Source organism: Haliaeetus albicilla, chromosome Z (genome assembly GCF_947461875.1).
Source record: "Haliaeetus albicilla chromosome Z, bHalAlb1.1, whole genome shotgun sequence".
Taxonomy (NCBI): domain Eukaryota; kingdom Metazoa; phylum Chordata; class Aves; order Accipitriformes; family Accipitridae; genus Haliaeetus; species Haliaeetus albicilla.
Genome location: NC_091516.1, coordinates 50029342 through 50054740, shown reverse-complemented (window position 1 = coordinate 50054740; position 25399 = coordinate 50029342).

Genomic DNA, 25399 nt, shown 5'->3' with positions numbered 1-25399 from the left:
GACTTTGTGAGAAGGTCCAGTCAAAGACAAGGATTCAAGAGAAAACAACTCTTTCAGTGACTGGAAAATTTCTGACTGTCTAAATTGAAGTTTTTATGACAACTGTGAAAGCCAAGTAAAGAACCTTCTTTATCTCAGACACTTTTCTTTCAGTTATTTTAAAGCAAAGACTAGGTTAATAGCTGACCTACCAGCATTGACTGTCTGGATATACACATTCTGCGAGAGCTTGCAATCTCTTGAGGATAATTTATACTGAAGGTTTGCCAGAAACCCTCATTACTATCTTCTTTGTATTTACATCATTATGAGTTGGTATGTTTCATATCTTTGCACCCTTTAGCAGTCAAGCAATACACCATACAGATGTTTAAGCACCACCTGCCTTTCTAGGTTCAGTATTCATTATTTACTGCAGGCTTCCAAAGCACAAAGCAAAGGAAGCATAAAAAAAAAATCTATTAAATAAAAAATATCTATTAAATGTCAAACTTCATTGACAGATACAACACAAAAATAAGATAAAAGTATTTAGGTTGCAAGAGAAAGAGAAGAAAGAATTTTTACCAACATTAGGGAACATGTTGAAACAGTGGAAATAGTAGGGCCAACATTCATACTTGCCACCTTCCTTCTCCTTCTGCCTTTTTTACCTTTCTTTTTTCCCTTGATTACTTGCTCAAATTTGTGTATCCATGTGTAATCCCACTATATACCTTCAAATGCTATTGTTACACACATTTGTCTGGGGGCAAACACAAAGGAATCATAATCCTGAGACTACAAGACAAAAGCAGATGTAATGAGATCTAGTTTTTTATTCTCTCCATGTGAATGCACTTCTTTATCTCAATCGGGTACTGTGAAGGCTAAAATTGATCATCTGAAATCTCTGAGTGCCAAATACACATGATTTTTCATTATTATTATTATAAGATGACAGCATTTCTTAAATTTCAATAAGTTCCTTTATTTCATTTAGCTTCTGCCCTTTGATCTGTGACATGCAGCTCAGATGCAGGAAGACAAATTACCTTCAATATGACATCATGTCCTCCCACCCCACCCTTCAGGGCAGCAGGACTTTATCCTCACTTGATTATTTGACTCTCTAAGTGTTTACCAAGATTGAACCCTGTTGCTGCGATCTGCTTCTAGTGTGGTTTCTAAGAGTGTAATAACTGTGCGTAGCATAGACGATGATATGATGTTTAAAAACTTTCACTCACAAAGGTAATATTGCCTACAGGGTGCCTATGCTACAGCTGTAAATGCTGCTACCAAGGATGCACCTACCCTGGCAGTGAATTATAGCAATGGAGGTTGCTAGTGGTGTAAAATTCTTTCATTTTTTGAAAACCACTATTTTGGTTCTGTGAACTGTGGTAAGTGCTGAAGTTTAACTTAGTCAGCTGAGTTGTGTGGAAGTGTGGCTTCCTCTCTGACCCTAGCTTTGGAAAGAAAAAATGAAAGTAGCCAATGCTTTAGCAGGAATATTGTTTTTTAAATCTAATATGTTGTTAGAAAGGGTGTGAAAACAATGAAAAAAGATCTTTGGCAGTCCCATCTTCCCACTAGATCCACAAAGCACCTAATGACAACAGCACAAGGGAAGACAGCTTCTTAGGACAGGAGACAGGAAAGCCCTTTTTGGCAAGGATGATAAAGAAAGAACCATTCCTACTCAGATTCCTTCAGAAGAAAGGGCAGAGAAAAGACAATCATTTCTGCCCTAAGAAATCCTTCGTCCCATTTTTGAGCTTAAAAAGTATAGTTGTCCTCAAATTTGAAGAACGAGGAACTCCTTTGCCTCTTCACAAACAAGAGCTACAGAATAATTGGTTGTCTACAGTGACGCATCCTCTTCACTGTCACAAGAAGGAAGACCCCTATGGGACTACCTATGCATGCTCCCTTATGATATTTCATACCAAAAGGTGCAGAAAAATAATTATTTTCAGTGCAGCAAGTTTTTTTCCCAGAACCCGCGATTTTCGTTAGTTAGGGAACAAGTCACAATTCATTGCAGTCAAGAGTAAACCTTGCAAATGAAGAACCCCATTAACAACTTCTAAATTGACTTAATTTTCCTTGCCTGTTCACTGTTTCATCCCCTTTGCTACACTTATGTCCTTTTGTCTCTTATCATAGACACAAACTATGCATTTTGTATGCAGTGGTTTGAATACCTTTACCATTCTGAGCAGGCATAGATGCCAGCATTTATATACAATTCTCATTTCAAGAGGTAACAGTAATGCAAAATTTAGTATTTTCTTGTTCTAACTTCTTTACTTTATGCACACTAGTCCTTGGATAAAAGAATTAAGGGATCAATACTCTTATAACATCGGTTCAAATACCAGTCCATACAACTCCCTACTATTTGCCTAATCACGCAGTTAGGCAGCCACAGTATCTGAGCTACTATCAATGACATCATTACAAAGGCAGAGCAGGTCTAGGTATTTCATTTAAAACATCTCCAAATCCCCTCATACCAGTCCTGCCACTGTTAATCCTGCTAATCTAGACAGGTGCCAGTCTCTGATTTCCCAAAAGAAAATCTCCCACAGATACCACTGTAGAATGCTTACTGTCATTTAACAGTGTGGAATTAACTTTTACTGAGCCCCCAAAAGCAAACAACCCCTTCTACAGTTTGGGAAAAGGCATGTATAATAAAAGTTGTTGCTTTTTTTACTCAACAGATAAAGCAGAAAGCCCACCATATCCATATCCATATCCAGGTAGTCTTGCCCAAGTCAACATAGAGCTAACGCAGGTAATACAGAACCACGTACAACCTTTGCTTTCCAGTTTTGTTTTGCCTTTAGTAAACAAGGGTTTTTTTGCAGTTCGATATATCTCTGTTGGCTGCAGTGAGCAAACCTGAAAAATGTGTTTTCATATACATTTAAATACTGAATATGACATTAGCTATTTAAAAATTTTGTACCTTTTCACTTTACCACAGCTGCACATAGGTTGCCTTTTTAAGTTATCCCAGCCATCCTGTATTAGCACCATTTTCTTCTGTCACAAATTTCATTTCTGAGAACAGAGCCCTGATTTCTTCTGATGTGTATTCCTAACAGCTAAACCTAAATCCTTTGACTCAAGTTTTCTGGTGACCATCCTTCACCCTTGACAAATCAGAAAGATTTTTAATCACTTTGTTCTTTGTAGAATTTAAATTAGCTGTAGAGGCAGAGGGCCAGTCTATTAAAGCAATGCATTAATGCACTACACTGCATTCAGGCAGCAATTTCTGTTTCTAAAAATATGCCCACACATTCAGGGTTTGGGGGGGGTGGGGGTTGATTGTTTATTTTGAAAGAAATTTTTGACTTGACCTTGAAGAACTTCAATACTTGGGCAAGACATCAGTGTTACAGAGGTGACTTTTACTACAGCTTACCTTGATGGGGAGACCAACTCTTGTTAGGGATAAACAGTTGCCAATATACTTTGGTAATACTGGATATACTCAGGAGGCTAAATGACTGTCTATTGTACTAGTAATCTACATGATAACATTTAGCTGCATCTAATTATTATGTTGTTACTCTTTGTTTAAACACATTTTAAAAAGTGTGCATCTCACTTCAAGAAGTATCCCCTCATATTTAATTCCGCATTACAGCATTAAGTATAGTTTATAACAGAACACCATTCTGAGCAAACTAGCACTTGCTTCAAAAAGCAATAGAATTTAGTAAATGGTAAAGTAAATTTAAGTAACTAGATGCTTTTACCATCAAAGTAAACCAGGAATATTTAGTGATTTCGGTAACAGCAAGGTCCATCCTAATTTGTTAAGTACCAATGACCTTGAACTCCTAGTTCAGAGATGACCTCCTCTTTGTTAAAAAAATTATCAATGGCAAATCCAAATTCTGCACTGATGTGCATTTTGCATTTCATTTGGATCACATGAGAATAAATAAGACTAAAGTTTGACATAACATTAACAACCTCATATCTTTTCCATGGCTGCATTTAACAGGGAGCTTAACATACACATACTATTCCAATAATTACAACACAGGTCAAACTCAAGTTTGAGCCTGGTTACTTCTAGGAGGATGACTAGTGACTCCTTGGCTCAGAAACATCAGATTAAAAAGAACACCCTGTGCCATCAGGTTCAATCTCCTGCTACTATAGGCACCATATCAAACCATTATTTTGATAAATCACCCTTAATCTTAAAAGCAGTAGTTTTAAAGTAGGTTTTTGTTTCCATTACTCTGATTTGAGAGCTATCCTTAAACCTCACTTCAGCAATATTTCGGGACTCCTTTCTGTTTTGCAATTTACTTATTTTCAAAGATAGTTCCATGTTTTAGTTCTTAAATAAACCAAGTTCTAGCTTAATTAACAGTTTTCCTTTCTTGCTATTTCACACTTACATTTACACAGTCCTGCTCAGTCTTCTGTTCACTAAACTAGCCAAGCTCTTTTACTCTTTCATCACAAGCACTCCTATGCTCCAGTGTTTTCCATTGTTGCATTTATTCTATTTTCAGTCACTCTTTCTTGAGCTTGCCTGCGAAGAATTGTTCATAGATTCCACATAACTGGTGTCTTCAGCTAAGCATTTTCTCTGTTAGTTGAAAATACCTTTCCTGTGTATACCAGAAGCTTGTCACCCTGTTACATAGAAGCACTGCAGAGATGTCATCCTCCTTGCCTATTTCCAAGTGGTGAGGTTTAGTGCATACCAGATATTTTTATAAATACATAACTCCACATTTTCTATTATTTAATCTCAGCCCATTTTTATTACTCAGTTTTTACCTTCCCTGTTAAAATATCCCAGCCAAGGCTGACATAACATTTCTGCAGTGATCCAAACTTCATTCTTCTTGAGTAGTAAATTGTGACGGTGAAGTCTAAGGAACCCATTAGAGAAATCACCATAATTTTGGAAGTTATTGAAAAGTGGACTTTGCTTATATGTCTTCCATAGTTAAGGTTATTTTATCATTAAAAAAATATCTGTGATTTTGTTCTTAACAAATTTGTCACTTTAATATATTGCAGTCCCACAGTATGCTGTATATTGCCTATTCAGGACAGCAGGCAAAGGAAGGGTTTTGTGTGAAACTGTTAGGGTTACCTAGCACAGAAGACACAAAGGTATGACAGGACAAAGTCACTTAAACCTTTGACAGGGGAAGACTGGGTCTTTACCTCAGAACTGAGTACTCCAAAAAGAACAGAAAAGTTTTTTATAGTAATAGATCAGGTTTCATTTCAGCAGAAATTATAATAGGTATTGTTTTAGACTACAGAAGATAGTATAAAGACAAAAAAGGATTCAAAAATATCTCCTTGTCTTTGCAAGGCACCTCCTTTTTTCCAGGTTTGTTCTCAGTCTCTGTTTACTGACTAAACTGTAACTCAGGTTACTGCCAATCTTACACAGTTTCTCCAGGTCCCTAGGAAACATCTCTCTTTCATCTTTAGAGAACATTTATACTGGGTTATACCCAAAGCCCATCCTGTCTTTGACACTTGCCTAAAGCTGATAGGCTTAGAAAAAAATACAAGAATAGGGGAAGCATGTGGAGATATCTACCCTATATACACCCCCAAGCTCCAATCACACATAATGCAGGGACTTCCAGAAATAGCTTCTATATATTCAGCAACTCTCAATGGATTTTTCTGCTATGAACTTGAACTCTTGAACCCTATTGTAAATTACCAGCATTTACAGCTTCCTGTAACAAAGGAGTTCTTCAGGATAACTGTAAGTCTGAAGATCTGTGTCCTTTGTTTTGTTTCCTGTAAACTGCAAGCTCTATTTAGTGTCTTCTATGAGAACAGAATATTGGAAGAGACAGTGAACAATTGATCTATGTCCTAGTCTTCCTCTGTTGCGTCTTTCAAAGTTGACAGTCTTAGCATACTTTGTTGTTCCTTGTAAGGACATTATTCCAAACCTTTACTCGCTCTTGCTACTCTTTGCCAATTTTTTCCCAGTTCTGTTACACACTTTCTAGGGACACATAACATACAAGATGGAGTGAACCACAAATTTTTAATGTAACTTACATTCTGTTCTAGTCTCCATTTTTCTCAAGTAATTTCTGACATTATTTTTGCTTTTTACCTGCTGCTAAGCATTAAGCTGAGTTTATAACAGTTCCGTGAAAATATCAAGGTCTCACCTGAGTGGTAATGGTTTGCTCGGATAATGTTATATATGAAATTCAGATTGGTTTTATCCACATGCATCACTTCACAATTACCTATGCTAAATTTCATTTATTTTATTGCCTTCTAAAACCCACATGCAGTTCTTCTGAGTTGGCCCTCACATATCATTACAAAACTGTCAGTTTGTCATTCATTCCCTTTTCTAGGTCACTTGTGACTGATCTAGACAGCACAGAAACCTGTTGAACTCTGTTAGAGAGATTTAGTCATACCCTTTGATCTTTTATACTTTCAAAGACCTCCTCTTTGTCCCAGGGCTGCTTACAGGTCTTAAGAGTCTTTTCTGAACTAATGAAAACCGTTCATATACCCATGTTGACTGCATTAATCAGATATCCTTTCTGCACTTCTTAACTGGGCTCCAAAAGGTAAGCAATCAAACAACCAAAACCCTCCTGTAGATTCACATGACAGAATTTAATTTTACAAAGCCATGTCAGCTCTTTCTGTACAAGTTTGACCCCATGTACACTAGTTCTATACTTTACCCATCATGGATTTCAGGTGGTCTGCAGTGCAGCCAGTCCTTACTTCCTTTGATCTCCCCCATCTTCCACCAACACGTCAGCCTCCTTCCCTTCCTTTAGTACCAAAGCAATTTAGCACAACAGACTGCACACTACAGTCATCATTCACTTCACATTCCCCCCGCTTCTTTGAGTGCCTTTAGATATATCAAGCAAATAACATGTTGCCCAATGAAAATTGTTAGCATTTACCTTGGCCACATACTTCTCCAAATCAGTCAGGCAGCATCAGGTTGTTCAAACAACATCCATTTTTCTCTGCCTGTTGGAACCACTTTGCCCTCTAGAAGCTTGTCTTCCTCTTCAGGCATACTCAGGTGCTCATTGGGAACGAGCAATCACCTTCTTGAAGAGAGACATCCACCTGCTCTAATCACACTCAACTTGGTCTTGTACACTGTTTACATAAACTAAATCATAAGCAAAAGGTTTGCTTCCCAAGTACAGACAGTGTTTGGAGTTCTTAACTGTTCAAGACAGCAGTTTGGGAAGGAATAGAACAGAACAAGGAAGTCATATGAGGCTCACCTGATTTTTTTATATCTGTCTAACAGTCTGAGCAAAGAGGAACAAGAAGAACAGTGTCCAGCTCCTTCTAACTTGAGGTATTGCCCTTTTAGGTTTTTTAGCTTGTCTTGCCCACTCTTCAAATACTGCTCCTAAGAAGGGCAAGTCTCCCATTGTCTTTGTGTCTTATTTTCCAGGCCTTTGGAAATACTTTCAGGTATCCAAGTGGCACTATCTGTGTACATGTACATGACCGAATCACTCCCTAGGTGCATACATCTTGACCAGCAAGGCATTTATAGTCCCATGTATTACTTTCCTGACCAAGCCCAGAAATGTGCTAAGATCAGTGAAAGACTGCATGAGAAATGGCACTGAGATTCACCGCTGTTTCAATATCAAAATGACATAGGTATTAAGTGGAGATGTCTACTTCTGCTGCTTTGCAAAACTACCGTTACTGGTTAGGACAACGAAACAGAAACATGCTTAGTGAATTTGCAGATGATACCTATCCCTCCCCTTAGTGGAGGGATTAAATATTTGCTGGAGGACAGACTAGAGTTCAGAATGGTACCTAAAGACAGTAACTTCAATCTGAAGATGTGAGGAAGAAAAAATATAACTTTCTTCCACAGGGAAAAATGAAATCCAGCAGAAATGTTTAATTGCACTAACACAGAATATGGAAGTCTTTAGGCAGCTGCTCCAAAGCAAGGAATCTGAGGATGCAGTGGGTTGTATGCTCAGTACTGTAGCACTGTCCTCATGATACAGGAGATGCAAGTTGTAGGCTGGGGTGCAGAAATAAAAGCAGAGATACTAAGTAATCCTTTTGCTCTGCTGCAAATGCTAGGCCTTAGCTAAAACACTGTACTTCGAGTGCCACACTTCCAGAAAGATTGTGAGCCAGCTGAGGAGAGTCAGGGGGGAACAAGAGGCAGGATGTTAGGTCTAGAATATTTGCTCACAGAGGAAGATTGAGTGAATTAGGGTTGTTTAGCCTAGGAGGTAAGACCACAAGGAAAGCAGTTGTAACAATCTTCAGATTCATAAGAGGCCATTGCAAAAAGGAAGGGGATAATTTGTTCTACTTCTCCATGTCAGTGCTGCGTAAGACAAACATAATAAGTTTAAATCACAACAAGGCAGATTCGTGTTAGACATTATGAAACATTTTTAGCAATAAGGATAGTGAAGGACTGGAACTGACTGCCTAGGGAGGTTTAGAAAGAAATTCAAGATACATCTGTCAGAGGGATAGAAATAGACAATCTCTTAAGATCCCTTCAAGCTTTCAAGTTCCTCATTTGCATTCCTAAAGACAATGACTTCAGCCAGGAATGAATATAAGATACAGGTTGACTCATTTTATGTAAAGCTTTACACAATGTGTTTTTTTCCTTGTATATTGAATTTCTAAGTCAAGATTCCACCTCCAGTTCTCTCAAAGAACAATAGTAAATAAACAACCTTTCTTTCCGATGCCAATAGAGTCTGTTTGCTTCTTCGGATTTGCGAGCCCTATCATTTTTCGTTTGTTTATTTCCTCTAGTAAATTATAAAACATTCCTCCATATGTTGTCCTATGTCATTCACTTTATTTGGTGACTTCATTATTGCTGATTTTATGAAGGAAAGTTTGACAATGAAAAAAATAAGTTTTAGTAGCAGATTAAATGTGGTTTTAGAGTTAATTGCCCATCGAGTTGTCACTACGTGGATAGAAAATATACTTAGAGAACCAAATTTTTTATGAAACTTCAAAGCATTTCCCTCAGCTGAGAATTACTGTGGTCCTGGAAAGCATGCCTATGCAATACTGGGCTTTGGGTGGATTTCTCAACAGAGGAGAGGATTTTTGTTTAAGGTATGGCACGAGTGGCCACAACAGTGTTCCAGCCAGCTACCTAAGCATGCTCAAATGCGGTTCAGTCCAGAACTTATAGCACCTGTTCCTGTGCTTTGAGACAGTCTTTCATGTATTTGCAAAGGTGGGTGCAAAGACATGTGTTTCCCCTCTGTGCAGAGCAGCTGGTCTCTTTCTGGAGACAGTGTAGCCCCCCTTTTTTGTGGTGGATCTGAACTATGTTGCCAGGTTGGAGCTGCAACAGAGCAAGGCTGGAAATGCCTTTAGCTGCTGGTGCTTACATCCACATAGGCAGCTCCGCTTTATTTCTGCCCAGAAATGCAGCCTCTCCTCTCTCCAGATTAAACAGTATCTTTATTGTTGTGTTACTCAGGCTTGCATTTTTTCTGTGTGCAATAGCCTGTACCTGCAGGATCTCCAATACAGTAGTAATACTATTGAAGAAAAAGAGAAGAGCACAAACTTCTACCTCTTCATTGCAGCATTTTGCCTTTTCAGTTCTTTGTTGCAATGACTTTACTTTTAGCCTTCTGTGTAAAGACTGAAAAAGTTAATATGTTTCATACACAGGTTTTGCTGGTTCATCAACACACAGAATATAATGAAGGCCAACAGTATGATGCCTAAGTTAGAACTCAGCAGGAATTGAAAGTTGGTTTAGAACATATACATACACCTGCTGCCTTGCAGGTTCATGTGTTTCTTTCTTACGTCAGCAGCAAGAAAGTAACCTCTGACTACCATTTCGTAACAGTTTTCTATCAACATGCTAAAAAATTATCTCTAAACACTGCCAATTCTAGAATAATTTCTCTGAAAATAAACTTGTTTGTGCTGTATTGCTGTATCTATTTCTGTGTTATTTCTGTATTATTTTAGAATTTAAAAATAAGTTATTTTCTGAACAGTGGCAGAAAGAGCTTCAGCTATGACATAAAGAAGAGGACAAACTCCTAGAATAAAAGAGGGAGAGCACTCCAGAGAAATTATGAAAATATTGAGGAAAAAAAGTTCTGCAAGAAAACCAAACTGTATGTGTTGCCTTTAAAAAAAAAAAAAGAGGATCTCATAAGTCAAGGGTAGACAACTGTTATTATTTTGCTAACTAACATAAATCATCACTCTAATGCCTAAGTTCAATTTGATTCTGACATTTTCAGCATATGTGAAAAATAGCAGTTCTCAACAGTCACTGGTTGTGCTTTCCTTGTAAACTTATAGCAAGAGACTTACAGTGTGAGACTACTGGCCTTGAGGAGGCCCTTTGTTCTGGGGCTGGTGCAGCAGGAGGTTGTGCTGAGTTGCTGATACAGATGTTGGTCATTTCCTTTCATACTCTGAAGTACAGATGCTTCTGACATAAAGGAATGTGTCTGTAATACCATAGCCCTTGAGGCGTCCCCACTCCCAAACAACTCTGAAAATCATGGGCAGTCCCACCAGCTGTGGAATAATCCAGATACTTACGTGATCTTCCCCAGGGAGTCCCGAGGAATTTATTGTTATGGCACTGTGGAAAGTGCAGATGACCCCTTCCGTTGCACTGTAGATCTTGCCTGTAAGTAAGGCTCTTGCTCACTCTTCCTTGAATCAAAAAAATTAGATCCATTTCAACGCATTTGGGAAGAACTTTCTTAGTCCTTATTTTTTTTGCCTTTGTGAAACTTAGAACTTCCAATTCCATCATCTTCAAACACCAAATAAAAGCCTCCAGGCATTACCTGGATTTTGGTCCAACACTGTAGGAATCAGTAAGATTTTCCTCATCTGCTCTCAGAACCATCAACCAAGCTGAGTCGTGTATCCTCCATGTTTATTTTGGACTTGTTAGGGTTTATATACCTAGGCCTCATTTGGATTCTAAAGTATGCGTGGCAATGGATTTTATTAAGTAAGTGGTCTAAAGTGTCAGTTATTATCTAATCACAAAAATGTTGATGCAGTCATCATTTTTTGCTACTCTTTTTGGAAGAACAGTCAATATAGCTACCACAACAAGGGCTCCTACTAGAGTGCATTTTTCCCCGTTACATTTTTGCAGTTTTATAATTAGTGTTTCTTTCAGTTACCTTTTGAGTTATGATCACACAGCATATTTTGTCTATTTATAAATAGAAGTAGTTGTTATTCATTACTAAACAAATATGAATTAGTTGTACATAATTTATAAGAAGCATTTAAGAGATATCTCATAGAAAAAGCAGAAGCAACAGTTAAACCTTGTCTTTATCACAGGGACTCTAAGAATGAAGCTGACTGTAACATCTCTCAAGTACTTTAGAAATGAATTCAAACATCAGTAATTCTTGAAAAGTTGACATTTTTAAGGTATCTATTATAGTGAACTAGAGCTGTAAGGGTCTTCAAACCCATTCAGTTTCTCATTGACAACAACAGACCACACTTCCTGGAGCTGAATGTCTAGCTGCTCTATAGCAAATCTTGTATGTGATCACACACTTTCCTTACTTGATGATCTAGGTCTTCAAGCATGTCGCCTCAGTGATGAATGAAGCAGTTCTCACTTCCCTAAGCATATATATTTCACGTGACCCAATATACGTTATCCTGATGCCTTGAAGAGGTTCATATCCTATAGAATTATGGAGCATTATTTTCATAGGTCCATGCAACCTAAGGTGTTCTCAAAGCCTGTGAGGAAAGCCTAGAAATGTCTGTAAATCAGGGAAGGTGCAGCAACTTTGCAGCATTCCCTGTGTTCCTGCTGCCGTCTGCCTCCCTTTCTTTGCAACACAGTGTGACTCTGGCAGAAGTCAGCCTGTGTCATGCACTAAGGCTAGCAGCTGTCCCAAGCTTTGTCTTGATGTACAGAGGAAAAATCTTCTGTGGCCAAGATGAACATGCAGGAGTTCATGCTGACTGATTCAATTATTATAACACCGATCCCTCTGAGAAAATCCCAGCTGGGTACATTTGTAATGCTATGAAGCACAGTTAACACATTCACCTTGTCCTTTCCAATCCTGCAATTCTCCTTCTGCAGACACACAGCTCTGGCCACCAGAATGATAATAAAGTGTTGACTGTGGGATGGGAGAAGGGAGAGTTTTACACAGCAGTGCCGCTGCAGTGACACGGACAGGTTAACTCCTCATTTGGTCTGGTGTTAGAGGAAAATTCATGTCCTCTGGTAGAATTGATAGGGGTTCCCCTTGTTAATATCAAACAGAATTACATCAAAACAATCAACCCTTTAAAAAAGTATCCCAGCCATCAGTGTATCTCCTTCTGTTATACAAAGCAGGAGAGCCACTTAACAGAGCTTTGACAGCTTTATCTCGGTGCTGCTGCTGCACTGATACACCTTATCATCGCTGCTCTCAGGGATGAAGAGATGTTTGTTTGTCGGGTTCTGAATCTCAATGCCGAGAAGGTGGGTTTTTTTAAGGTTTCCATCCAGACTCACCCTATAAATCATAAATTGAGCACCTGAGGCTTAAAGCATTTTGAAAACTCACTACTATAATGCTAGTGGTCTTAAGCTCTGACCGAGTATCCGCTTTTGCAATCTCGTTTATAAACATCAAAGCTAACTTTGAAATGTCAAATTCCCTACTAGAAATTCAAGATATTAACTGAGTTTTACAAATGCCACCGGTGATTTTTTTACTTCTGAGCAAGCTGCAATTTTCTTAGTGAGGTGTCAGATTTGAAGGATCATTTAGCTTCAGTATTATTTACAAGCACTTATAAAGCCCTTAGCTAAGGACAAATTTCCATATTACCTGCTGCTGTACTGCTTCCTTATTTCCTCTCATTATTTGGGAAAACAAACAAACAAAAGTATTTTAACTCTCTCAGTTGAAGGAGGGGTAAATATGTTCTGAGGACAATGGTATGCTTTGTTTGTTTTCTTGACTACATACACAGACAGATTTATGGACCTTTCCCTTTCTGGTGAATGTCTACAGGTGTATTTGGCTCTTGCAGTTGCCCCAGCAGACCTCATCATTTCAGTAAGTCTACTTTGGCAATGTGAAGAAGCCACAAAATGTGAATTTTGTTTCTGTAAAGTTAGAATGGAAAGACCTTTTACCTTTCAAATATTTCTCAGAAGCCAATTGTTTCTCCTGTTTTTTGACCTCTAACATAGCTGAGGTGACTCATCTGCTCCTGTTTCAGACTGAAATGAGAACTAACTGACCCCAAAGCAGCTACGAAGGCCTTTGGTTGCAACACTAGCCGGGAAAATGGGGCATTAAAATTAAGTCTCCTGAAAGGACTGTTGAACTTTAATCCCCACTAGCAATGGTTCTAATCACCATGCTAGTGATGGTTCAGAAGTCTCTCCCCGTTTCTCCAGTTTTGACTAGAAATTACGTTCCAGGTCCAAGAGAATTTTCAAGCAAATGTTTTTCACAAACACCATCTGTGAAAAGTTGTGGACTGAGCAATCTCTCCTTCTGTGATGAAAAATCCACTCAGGAAAAGCTCCCAACCATTTCTAACATATATTCACAGCAGGTCAACCAGAAACAACTGCATGTCACAGATCAAAACTGCTTCTCTGCCTCCCTTATTAGCTAAATTGCTCTGGACATGCTGGAGAAGACCGCTGTAGAGTAATCTGTTATTTGTAGTAATTATATGAATTTAACAATCAACAGGAATTATGCATTTACTACAGCTCAGATTCATACCAAGGCTCTTGAGGGAGGCAATGTGTTGGTAGACTCAGAGCCCCAAATGAGTGCAGCAAGGCAGTGTGCTTGGAAATGGAGCGTATTAACAACTTGCAGTGGTAAACCCAAACCAAATCAAAACAACAGCAAACAATAATGACACCAAAAGCACAGACACAAGTTGTTCAGCGTTTCTGTTCACACAACTTTCTGTTCCACAGAAAGACAGGGTGTCATCTGGTGGTACCACGTTGGAGGTTATCTACTGTGAAATGCTATACATTTTATGTGCTCTCTGGCATTTCTGTTTCACTCACTGTAAGTCATAGTGATTCAAATCCATTTGTTTTTACTATCTTTGCTTCAGCAACTTTAGTACCATTCAGTGCTCTGCCTCTATTAGGTATTGGCCTCTAACACAAACACGAACTTGCTACACCACAGTTCAGCATGTTCGTACTTTTTCCCAATAAACTTCCTACAGATTTCAAAATTTCACTTGAAATACTGAATTTTGGAAAATAGGCCATTTGATATTTTATCTGGTGACCCTGTGGTCACTGATGCAAAATTATAATAGGCTTATATCAACCTCTAACCTCATTTTAAGCCAGGTTCTGTGCTACCATGAGTGTTTTAAGCCTGTAATTCTTCCTTGCTCTGCAGCAAAGCTGTATTTCTGCAGCTGCCACTAAGGCAAATAGAGGTTTTGCTTAAATCAGAGTAATGAATACAGTCCCTACAAATCTTCCCTTTATATAGTAAAAATATATCCATAAAAAAAAAGTCACTGGAAAAGATGGCTGAATATCACTGAATTGTAACTACTACTTATCTACAATCATATGCTTTTTATGGAATAACACATTAAAATAAAGCCAAATGAGTATAAAGGCAAGAAACTACTTCAAAAATCTATAATCAGTGTCATAGGTAGTTATTTGGGCTAAAGCAGACTAGGAAGGTGGTGTGTGAGTGATGGAAAAGTTGACACTAAAAGGCACTTTTTCCTCCCCACACCTGCCCAGTTCACTCAAGGGTCAAAAGCCATGTAGCTAATAACAGTGGGAGTTGACAGGATGGATTTTTCTTCTGTTTTTTCAACATATTCTGTGTAATCTGTGGCAGACCCTAAGAATTGCCTTGCATGGTATAGCTCTATAAAAGCCCTTGCATGGACTACAGCATTGACTAGTAGAGCTGTTCACAAAAAGGTCCATTATTATTTCCAGGAACAGTTTGAATTTTGAATGGAATATCTAACATTTCTTTATTTTCAAGTTTACTCTAGAAATTGCTGGATTTTCTTTTTGTTTTTAGAAAAATCAGTCAGTTCCATGAAAAATATTTTGGTAAAAAAACCATTTCCTTTGAACAGGATTTTGGGGAAAGGTATTCAGTTTTACTTGGTGCCTCTCATCCAGTCTTTTTATTGTTGATGTATGATTTGTGTTCCCAACTGTAGACAAACATCTGCTGCACTTGCAACCTAGTCATTTACATGTATAATCACAAAATTATCCGTCTTGTACCTGTAAAAGTAGATTTGATATCTACAAAGCTTATATAACTATTTAAATAAATATTATATATAATGTATTTCATATACAATATACAGTATATGATATGAATATAAATATAAGCAATACAACTGCAATATATTTATACCTAAAATAAATATATATTTTAATATAATATGTATTAAATGTACATACTATATAAATAAAAATATATGTTCCATTATTGTTTTGCTGGCAGTTGAAGAACTGATCTAACACTGTCTAAAATTATGCTTTAAAACATTTCATCTGTCTAAAGGCTGTCTGCATAGTCATTTTGGTACCGGTAAGTAACTCACTGCTTTTTTAAGCACTTTGGAATGTCTTCAGTCTGACAGGCTCAATATAAAACCAAATTCAATTCAATTTAATTTTTAATATCTCTGTATAAATCCCTGTGAGGTCTTATTATAATTCTTCCCTCTAGCATAAATTCTTCTTCCTCCTTAATAAAGTTTGCAGCTGTGTTACAAAGTCACAGATTCTAAATACTGTCTCATGGTACAGTTTTAAAGTCTCTTGGGTGACTGATTGTCCCTCTTTCCCAGCTGCCACACTGACATTATAAACACTGACATTTCAGTGATAGATGAACCTGCACAGATCAAAACACAAATATGAGGCATTCCCAGTTAGCCTGCTAAATCCCAATAAAAGAGATTTTCTGTATCTGGAGGCATAGTTATGGATTAGTAGGCTTTTAGCTCATGGAGTAGTGTTAAAGAGGGAATTTCACAGAAGGGCAAACTTATGCTTTGCTGAAAACTTAAGCCTATTCCCCTTTCCTATGCTTTGAACAATTTTCTTGGCTCCAATCTGTTTACTAATTATCAAATAAATTTGTTGTTTAAACACAAGCTTTCTTCAGCAGGGTTTTTATGCTAGATAAGTTGCTTCTTATCTGCTAAGGAGCCCTCACTCTACTGCAGTAAGAACTCAAACTAAATGAGAGTTGGCATCTTCATTCTGGGAATGCTGCTAATCTAGCTTCATACATAAATATAAACATTCACTTAAAAAGCTTGGTGCTTTAAGGTCTTTCAAATAAAAAGTGTCAATCATTATGACATATTATTAGAAGTATTTTTCTTTTATTTACAGCATACTTTGAAACAAATCATCTGCAGGTGTAAATAATCTGTCAGTGAAGTCAATGGAGCTATACTGATTTACAGTCCCTGATGATCCGGCACTGTGATTTGAAATCACTACTAGGAAAGAATAACTAGTGTCTGGGTTAATAAGTGGATGGAATCTGTAATATTGATAACTGGTTGATACTTGATCAAACTCAGATGGACTCTACAAAAGTCTAAGACCACTTATACATAATAAATGACTCTCTTGAAATAAATGCAAAAGACCATTAGACTTTATACAGGATGTAAGAGGGTAGTACCTTCTTCTGCAATTTTTTTTTTTTTTTCATTTTATTTGTGGGGTTTGGACAATATCAGCAAAAGGACCATCAAAAGACTAAAGCAGAGATCTTACTATATTTTTCATTATACAGTGGAAGTGCTGAGTATCTCAGAGGTTTTACAGCAGCTTTGTGACCAGTCAGATTATTCGAATAAGAAATATAGTACCTAATTATTTTCCAAACCTCTTTTCAATATTGAGGCTTTTTAGAACCAATTCATGCTTATCTTACTCTCTTTCATCACTGATTAGAAGAATCTCTATTTCAAGTTGTCATAAACAAAGGAATGCTCTCATGATTTTATCTACAACATACAAATTCATAAGGTGTATTGCCTAGAGTAGAATACCAGCAAAAGGTAATTTTTATGAAGCTCAGAAAGTTCTTATCAGTCTCTGAACTTGAGAAGGTTGCTATTTTATTTGGAAGTTTTAAGCATCTTTTAAGACAGTTTTCAATACTTTAGTCTCTCCCACTCAAGCTTCAAAAAAGGTTAGGCAAAACAGTTGCTCAGTCTTTCTAGAACTACAACAGCATTGTAAGTGTCAAAAGAAATGTTTTTGTGTGTGCAAAATACATGTATGCAAGTACATCAGAGCCTACCCTATTCACACATAAGTAAGTTGGAGAAAAATTATTGCAGCCAGGTGGTTGTATTACTTATTTCCGTTAGTTATTTACCTCACTTATTCCAGCAGAGAACTTACCCTTCATTTTTAAGGGATAAAATATCCAGAGGAGTTGTTTCAATAAACAGACTAACCATTCAAAGCAGAAACGGCAAAGCTAATGTTATTTGTCAGAATCAGGACTACAGTATTATTTGAGAGAAGATAACTGATAATCAGCACTGTGAGTTGTAGTACATAATCAATATTTATGTTGTGTGCTAAAAATGAAAGGGATGTTATGATGAGATAAGGAATGGGGACACAGGAGCAAGAAGGGATATTTAATGTGAAATTGCCAGAGGGAAGCAAATGTTTAAGAAGAAATTTTTTCTGGGGGGATATCCATGAGGGTAACTCCTAGCTAATCTGTCAGTATTTTAATTTTTCCTTTCTATTACTAATAGGATAACTGCACTAAAAATTGTGATCATAACATCAATGTTATGCTACAAATCTCATTTCCATTTTTACTTTTTTTTTCCTTTTTTTTTTTCTTGTATCACTGACAATAACAAAATACTATTTGGCTAAGAACTACAGGAAATCATTAAATCATTGCCATTCATTTATTTTGGAACAAGATGTAAACGTTCTTTCCTAGAGAACATTACCTTATCTTCTTCAGTTGAGCAACAAAAGTTTATACGCCATCCACAAAGGCTAGACCTTCACAACTACTTGTGTGTTGCAGTGCCAAACAGCTGGCTGAAGCCTTAGCTCTGACAAGCACCCAAACCCCATTCAATGCAAAGGCAGCATTAGACAGTTACAAAGGGATATTCAGAAACTGGCTGAGTGGGAAGCTATCTAAGATGGCAAATGAGATGCTGAGAAAAGTAAAGGTGCTTACGCAGCTGGTGTGATCATAGCTTTGCACCTAATTCTATGCAGAACACCTGGCTGTGAACCCAGCCTAGAAAAAGGCACCTAAATTACACTAGTGAAAATTAAGAGATAAACCCGTTTCTCCACAATACCATGCAGCTGACTATTGGAGGACTTCCATGGTAAGAGGAGACCTGGATTTAAAGCTGTATCTTGCTGACTAGGAACAAGGATTATTTACATTTTTCTCTGAGGTACAATATACTTTTGCAAGATGCTGCTGTAAGTCAAGTTTCCCTCACCCCTTCACTTTTGAACTCTTGCATTTCAGATACTTTTCATAATTATTTATTGTAGCAGGAACTTGAATCTTGGCTTCCAGCATCCTATTTGAATGCTCTTAATTTGTGAGCTAGAGTTAATCTTCCTTCTTGGTGACCATAGTGAGACATCTTTTTTGAAAGGAGAGAGAGAGAAACTTTGCCCAGTTTGGCCCTGTCTGTCCACTGTTTCTCTGTGCACAACATATAGGGAGCTGGGATCTCTACTTCTGGGCTAACATTTCTCCCAGTGAGCAGGGCAGTAAAAGGCAGAGTCAGAGGAAAGAGGCTGAGATCTTCATTCACAAGACATTGGTAAAAACAGTAAAAAAAGTAACAGCATGCACAAAGGGAGTTGTGGAGTGATACAGCCTGAAGTTAAGAAGTATTTTTACTTGTTTTGATTTAAGGTACTATGTTTGTGTCACTATTTGATCTGCAGTCCTTTTACTGCATGTGGCACCAACTGCAATCCTGTCTCCAATGCTTTACTCCAAAGTGGGACTCAAATAAGCAAATGAAAGACATCAGTGTTTAGTTTAATGAGTTAAGCTACAGACACTTTGGAGACACAGTTACAGAATGTGTTGGTTATATTTACAGCCAACAGTAAGAAAACTAATTAGACACCTTTTATATCCCAGTGCACAAGTTGCAGTGCAGTGGTGTGACCATCTACCCATAATCTACTACAAATACATAGGGATCATAAAATAGAAATGATGGTATGATCAGTGCCCAGGGTGCTGTCCATCAGCAGCTTTGTGTCAATAAGTGTGAATTGCCTGGGTTCTGCACTATATGGCCTCTTAAAAAGCTGATCCCTGGAAGACATTTTTGGAGAAAGAAATGTTAGAAATTTATTTTGATTTCAGAAACCAAAGACAGTCATAGTACACTGTAGATGCACACTGTAACAAATTGCTATTGCCATTACTGTTTTGTGTCCAGGTTTATGAGCTGTTTCATGTTCATTTATTATGCTGCATAAAAGAGACATTGAAAACAGTGCTATAAAAATTATATAAAAATAAAACTAAATATTCACAACTAAAGTGATTCTAACCATTTTTTTTCAAGTAGAAAATTCTATCTTTAAAATAAAAATTCCTAATTTTGTCTTCTACATCTCTAAAACCCAGAAGATACTTAGAACTAATGAAGGTGGATGGTTGTGGTATTCTGTTTTTTTTGTTTTGACATAATGCAAATAAAGCACAGGCCTGTGCATGTTAGCCTAAACCTTCTTTTCTTTAAAAATTAGCCAGATTGTTTCAATGACATGTAAAATAACAGCCAGTCCAAGTATAATATATTTCCAATGTAAAATAACAGCCAGTCCAAGTACAATATATTTCCAAATGTCTTAAAACCTACGTCTCACTACAAGAAAAACTGGGTCTGGAGCACAAGTCTTATGAGGAGTGGCTGAGGGAACTGGGGTTGTTTAGCCTGGAGAAAAGGAGGCTGAGGGGAGACCTTATTACTCTCTACAACTACCTGAAAGGGGGTTGTAGCGAGGTGCATGTCAGTCTCTTTTCCCAAGCAAAAAATGGTAGGACAAGAGGAAATGGCCCCAGGCTGAACCAGAGGAGGGTTAGTTTGGATCTTAGGAAAAATTTCTTCAACAAAAGGATTCTCAAGCATTGGACAGGCTGCCCAGGCAAGTGGTTGAGTCACCATCCCTGGAGGTATTTAAAAGACCTGTAGATGTGGTGCTTAGGGACATAGTTTAGTGGTGGACTTGGCAGTGTTAGGTTTATGGTTGGACTTGATCTTAAGGGTCTTTTCCAGCCTAAATGATTCTATGATTGTATGATTTGATGATTTTAACTTAATATCTAAAGATAGGGAAATGCTGAGTTACCAAGACAGTTTTAGATAAACTGATGGTAAAAGTAACCTCCATACAGCCTCTAAATTTATATTTAGCATTTTGACTGCAAGGAAGTTATGGGATTTATAAATCTCATTCTTACATGCTTCAGAGGGGGGTTATCTTCCTGACTGAGACTCTAATGTCTTGTTTCAGTGAACATCAGTTTATTTTTCCTCATCATAAATATTGACTTTGTCTTCCCCTTGTTCCACATTAATGTATTCCATCAATAAATAATGATATGCATCTCAACAGAAGTCAACATCTACTTATTACTATAGTTTTCCTAGTATCATAATAATCAGAAAGTCTTTTTAATCAGGATGGAAAACAAGATGGTTATGGTTGTTCATAGGGCAATAAAAGGTTCTTTTTATTTCCTAATCTACTTTACAATGGCTGCTGGTTGGAGATTTTCTGGTATAAGGCATGCAATAAAAAGAGACAAATTCTTTTCATAGTTCTTTGTTCAAAACTTCTCAGAGCTGCTCTGGGCCACCATATAAGTATTAGCTGTACAAAGATGAAGTCAGTGGAAAAGATGAGGAAAAGATTTGTCTCATTCCTTCCAACTTATATTAGCTCATAATTTCTTTCTTTCTTTCTTTACAGAACACAGTATCTAGTTTTCATCATTTCATTCATGCTGTAATACACATATGGAGGTTGGAAGAAAGACACTCTGAAATCAACAAAGTTCAGTTGTGTAATTCAGTGATCATGTGTAGCATGTGGATTTGAAGGAAGCAACAGACTGAGGAAAGCATAGACTGATATTTCAAGTTCTTATTAATTAACGATAACTGTAGTCTGGCTACACTATTTTTAGATTGTAATCTGAGCTTTGAGCTATACATGCTCCCTGACACTGGAAAATAAAGAGGAATGAAAAACATCACCTCACAGAAGGGAAGTGGAATGGGATTGAAAAGGTGCAGGCAATTAGTTGGCATGCTTAAATTGTTTTATCTTCAGCAGCATATTATTTAAGACAATGGATCTTCTGCAAAATACACAGTGTAATACTACTGATGTAGAAAAACAAATACAGCAGCCCATATTGTGACAAAAGTACCTAATGAAACCGATGTCATTATAAGTTTAAGAACACCTTTTTCCATTGAATCAGATAGAGATGAAAGAAAGATAAACTTGAAATACTGATTCTTTTGCTATAAATGGTATTCAGGGAAAGTACTTAAATTTTATCTGCTTTTACTTTTTGAGTGTTTGGAAATAGATCCTTTGTGTTTGGTATTCTACAACATCCAATTGATTGCTTTCTGAAACATTTAGGATACTTTTCTCCTGGCCTGCCACATCAGACCTTCTTTTCAAGGACACAATCCCAGATCAGATTTTTAGGACATAATCCTTTCTGTCTCCAGTGAGACATTGCTGTTTCAATTCAAATCTAACCAGGGAATTTAGGCATACATACAGACTAATCTCAAGAGGGTTTTAGTCCTTGTGGATGTTTTGTCCAAATAATGGCTTCCAATTGCAACAGGCAGCAGTCCAGCCTCTGTGGAAAACTTTTTGCTGTATTTCAGGGGCTGGGAAGTTTACATGTGTCGCTGTCACCTCTGTATCTAATTAAAAAAAAAAAAAAAAAGAAAAAAGAAAAAAAAAACCTCACTAACTAATTTTTACTTTAACGGAGAAAAAAGGGACACAAAGAGAACAACACTTATTCACACAAATGGTTGGTTTAACACACACTGAAAAAATTGATGCATAAATTGGCTATGATAAATGCTTGTGTTAAATGTGGTTATTTATTATGTATTCCATTACATAAATTGGTTGCAGAATTATAACAAATGCTCTTTATTAATCTTACCTTCTCTGTGGTTGGAGAATGACTTGAGGCAATTATCTTCAGTGTGGAACTCAATTCCATTATTGCTGACAGGCAGAAGAGGCCATGCAGCCTCCTAATCCTGCATAGGGAGCTCAAATCCTCCTGCTTCTGCTTTTAAGCATCTTGCATCTCATCTTGCCTTTCTGTGCTGACATGGTGTGCCATGGCATCTCCTTCCAGTACTATATGCCTCTAGTTCAGCAATTCTTGAGAATGCGAGATAGAAGAAATACGAAGTGAAAATAATTTGATAGCTATTCTTTTTACTATGCATAAATTATGAGACAAAGGAAATTTGGCTTGATCTGAGAAGTTTCATGACACATTGAGTGTGACTGCACTTTTGGTTGTCTTTTGTCCTGCACTAGAAGAAATCTGGACTGGAGGAGTGGGGTGCTGTGTGCTTAAAAAATAAACACTGCAAAATTTCTATTCTTATTCACACCATTTAGATAAGAACTAAGATAAGATCAAAATGCTATTCTAGATTACTAGAATGTGTAAATGATGCAGTTGAAGATGTAATGGCCCTGCTTCTAACCTGTGCCAGGTTGACAGGGTGCAATTCCACTGGCAGGAATGAAAGAATTTCTGATTTATGCTCTGTGAGAAGAAAATACGGTTCTGCAACTTTAACTTGCCCTAGAAGGGTGAGACTATCACAAAGGCTTATGACCTATCCTCATTCCACAAGCGTAATAAAGATGAGAGTCCTTCTGGGAAGCTGCCGGCATAAGTCCCCCTACAGCCTCCTACCCGTTTTCTCTGAAGAGCTTATTAGAACGAGTTCCTCGAGCACTGCTGTCAGCTCACAAAAGGGACCACTTGTCTGTTTTTCTCCTCTGTCTACATCTTTTGCTATTTTTCTGAGGTGAACAGGGTGGAATGACTATGAAGGCAGATTAGTTGTGCAATTGCTAGAGGGGAGAACAGGAAATGCTTTAGGAAGATCTATAAAAAGAAGTGAAGAAAGATGTAACTGAAAACAGACACACCTTTGGTATATCTTTTAAAATGCTATTTCTAATATTGTTATTATCCCTTTAGAGCTGTGTAGCTTTCCAGTGCAAGCATCATACAACCTCTGTGCTGCCTAATGTATTGGGATCCTGCTACTACCTGCTTTCAGATGCCAGCCTAAGAGAGATAACAAAAGGACACTCCAAGGTATTGTTCACAGCAGTGCTGAAAGCACAGCTAAGGGCTCCACAGCAAAAACTCCAGCAGCTGGAGACCTAGGTTGGTGGAATACCACTTAGGACCACCAGCCGTGTTGTGGCCTCAAGGGAAGTAACAGGATATGTTTCCATGCAGTCAGGAACAGCAGTGCTTGGTACTTTTACCAAGCTGGCAACTGGCTTGTTTCACTGTGAATTTAAAAATCAAATGTCCTTTGACCCAAAAATAATGTGAGAAAAGCAATTAAACCCCCACATTGTCTTAGAGATGAGTAAAATTTTACTTTCAGGGGATAAAAAATCCCAATATATGACTAGAAAACTTAACAAACACCTCATACTTGCTTTTCCTTAGATTTACTTCTACTTTATATTATGGAAACCTAGGAAAAAAAAAAATAAAGAGGAAACTTTGGAGTCCTGAATGCTAAGGAGTTTAACCTTTGAGTAGACAGCCTGGTGCACTCCTCTCTGACTCATTTTCTAACCTTTTCCTCATAAGTGTCACTGAAAATTAAAAATTAAACATGCCCAGCAGTGCATTGTTTTGAAATTAATTGAATTTTTTTTCAGAAGGGTAATGCCACATGGTTCTTGGCTTCTTGGCTTAAAGAAGGGCCAGGGACGTGTGATAGCAGCCCTCAAATACACTGGTTAGCACTTGATAGTGTTACTTCATTCTCACACTTTTATTGCAAGGAGGCAGCACAGGAACTTTAGTGTCAAAATAACCATGAATATCTCCAAACACTCTACTATATTAGCATATCTGCCTGTTCCAGATGTCTGCAATTAATATCCTAAAATACTGAGTAAATTACCAGTTACCTTACGGTTGCTTCTCCAGACATACAGAATGGCATTTGTATTTTATGTAGTTGTAAAACTACAGCACTTGGTAAAAGATCAATAAGTGCATAAATGTCAGCAAATGGAAAGAACTGAGGAGAAACCAGAAGGTTTTTAGAGATTCAAAACGAGACATTTATATGAATCTTTTACCTAAGAGGTGTAAGATGCTGAAATGGAAGTGGTGCAAATACATGGGGACTACCTGTGGAAAGAGACAGGCTGTTTCAGGAGCCATCAGTTATATGTCCCTTCTATGTGTTTTCCTCCTGTTGCCTCTCCCACTGTCTCACTTCAGGTACATTTTCTTTGGACTACAAAAGTTTCTGCAAGAATCTTCCTTTGGACCATCCCCATTCCATAGGACAATTACCACTGCCTTTTCATTTTACATAGGAGCAAGGGAAAAATGAATACAAGGAATGCTAAAGAGGTGAAATGGCAGGTACAAAATACATAATTTCATGTAACCATCCTCCATGATTAAAGCTTCAAAATTCAGTACTTGAGAAACCGAGTATGAGCTACAGAGCAATGCTGAACTACACCGGAGTCAGCTTTACAGGAGAATGGCCTAAAGAATAAAAAGTCTTCATACTAGGTAAGGTAGGTCTTAGAAGCCTATTAATTTAGTCAGATATAGAGATGGTAAAAAGGTGGTTTTACTAGAGAATTAGCTTTCAGCTTGTCTGTTCTTCATCGCATTATTATAACTAAAAACACTGCAGAACTATTTATTACAGAAAGTTTAATTTACATTAAAAAGCATACATAATAAATTGCCCCAGGTCAATAAATTTCAGAGGACAAAAGAAAAGATGAAATAAAAGTAAAAATAAATTTGAAAGTTCTGTCTAAAGGCATGATCACATGACCAAGTTGCCTTGAGGTAAGCTGGAGTTTGAATTTAGAGTGTATCACCCACTCCACAAAGACCACCTGGACGCAGGTTCACCCTGTGATAGGCAGAAGGCAACTTATACCACTCAGGGTAACAAGGTCTGTTTGTCCATCTGAGCTTACTGCCAGGTTCAGGCTAATGGAAGTGACAGG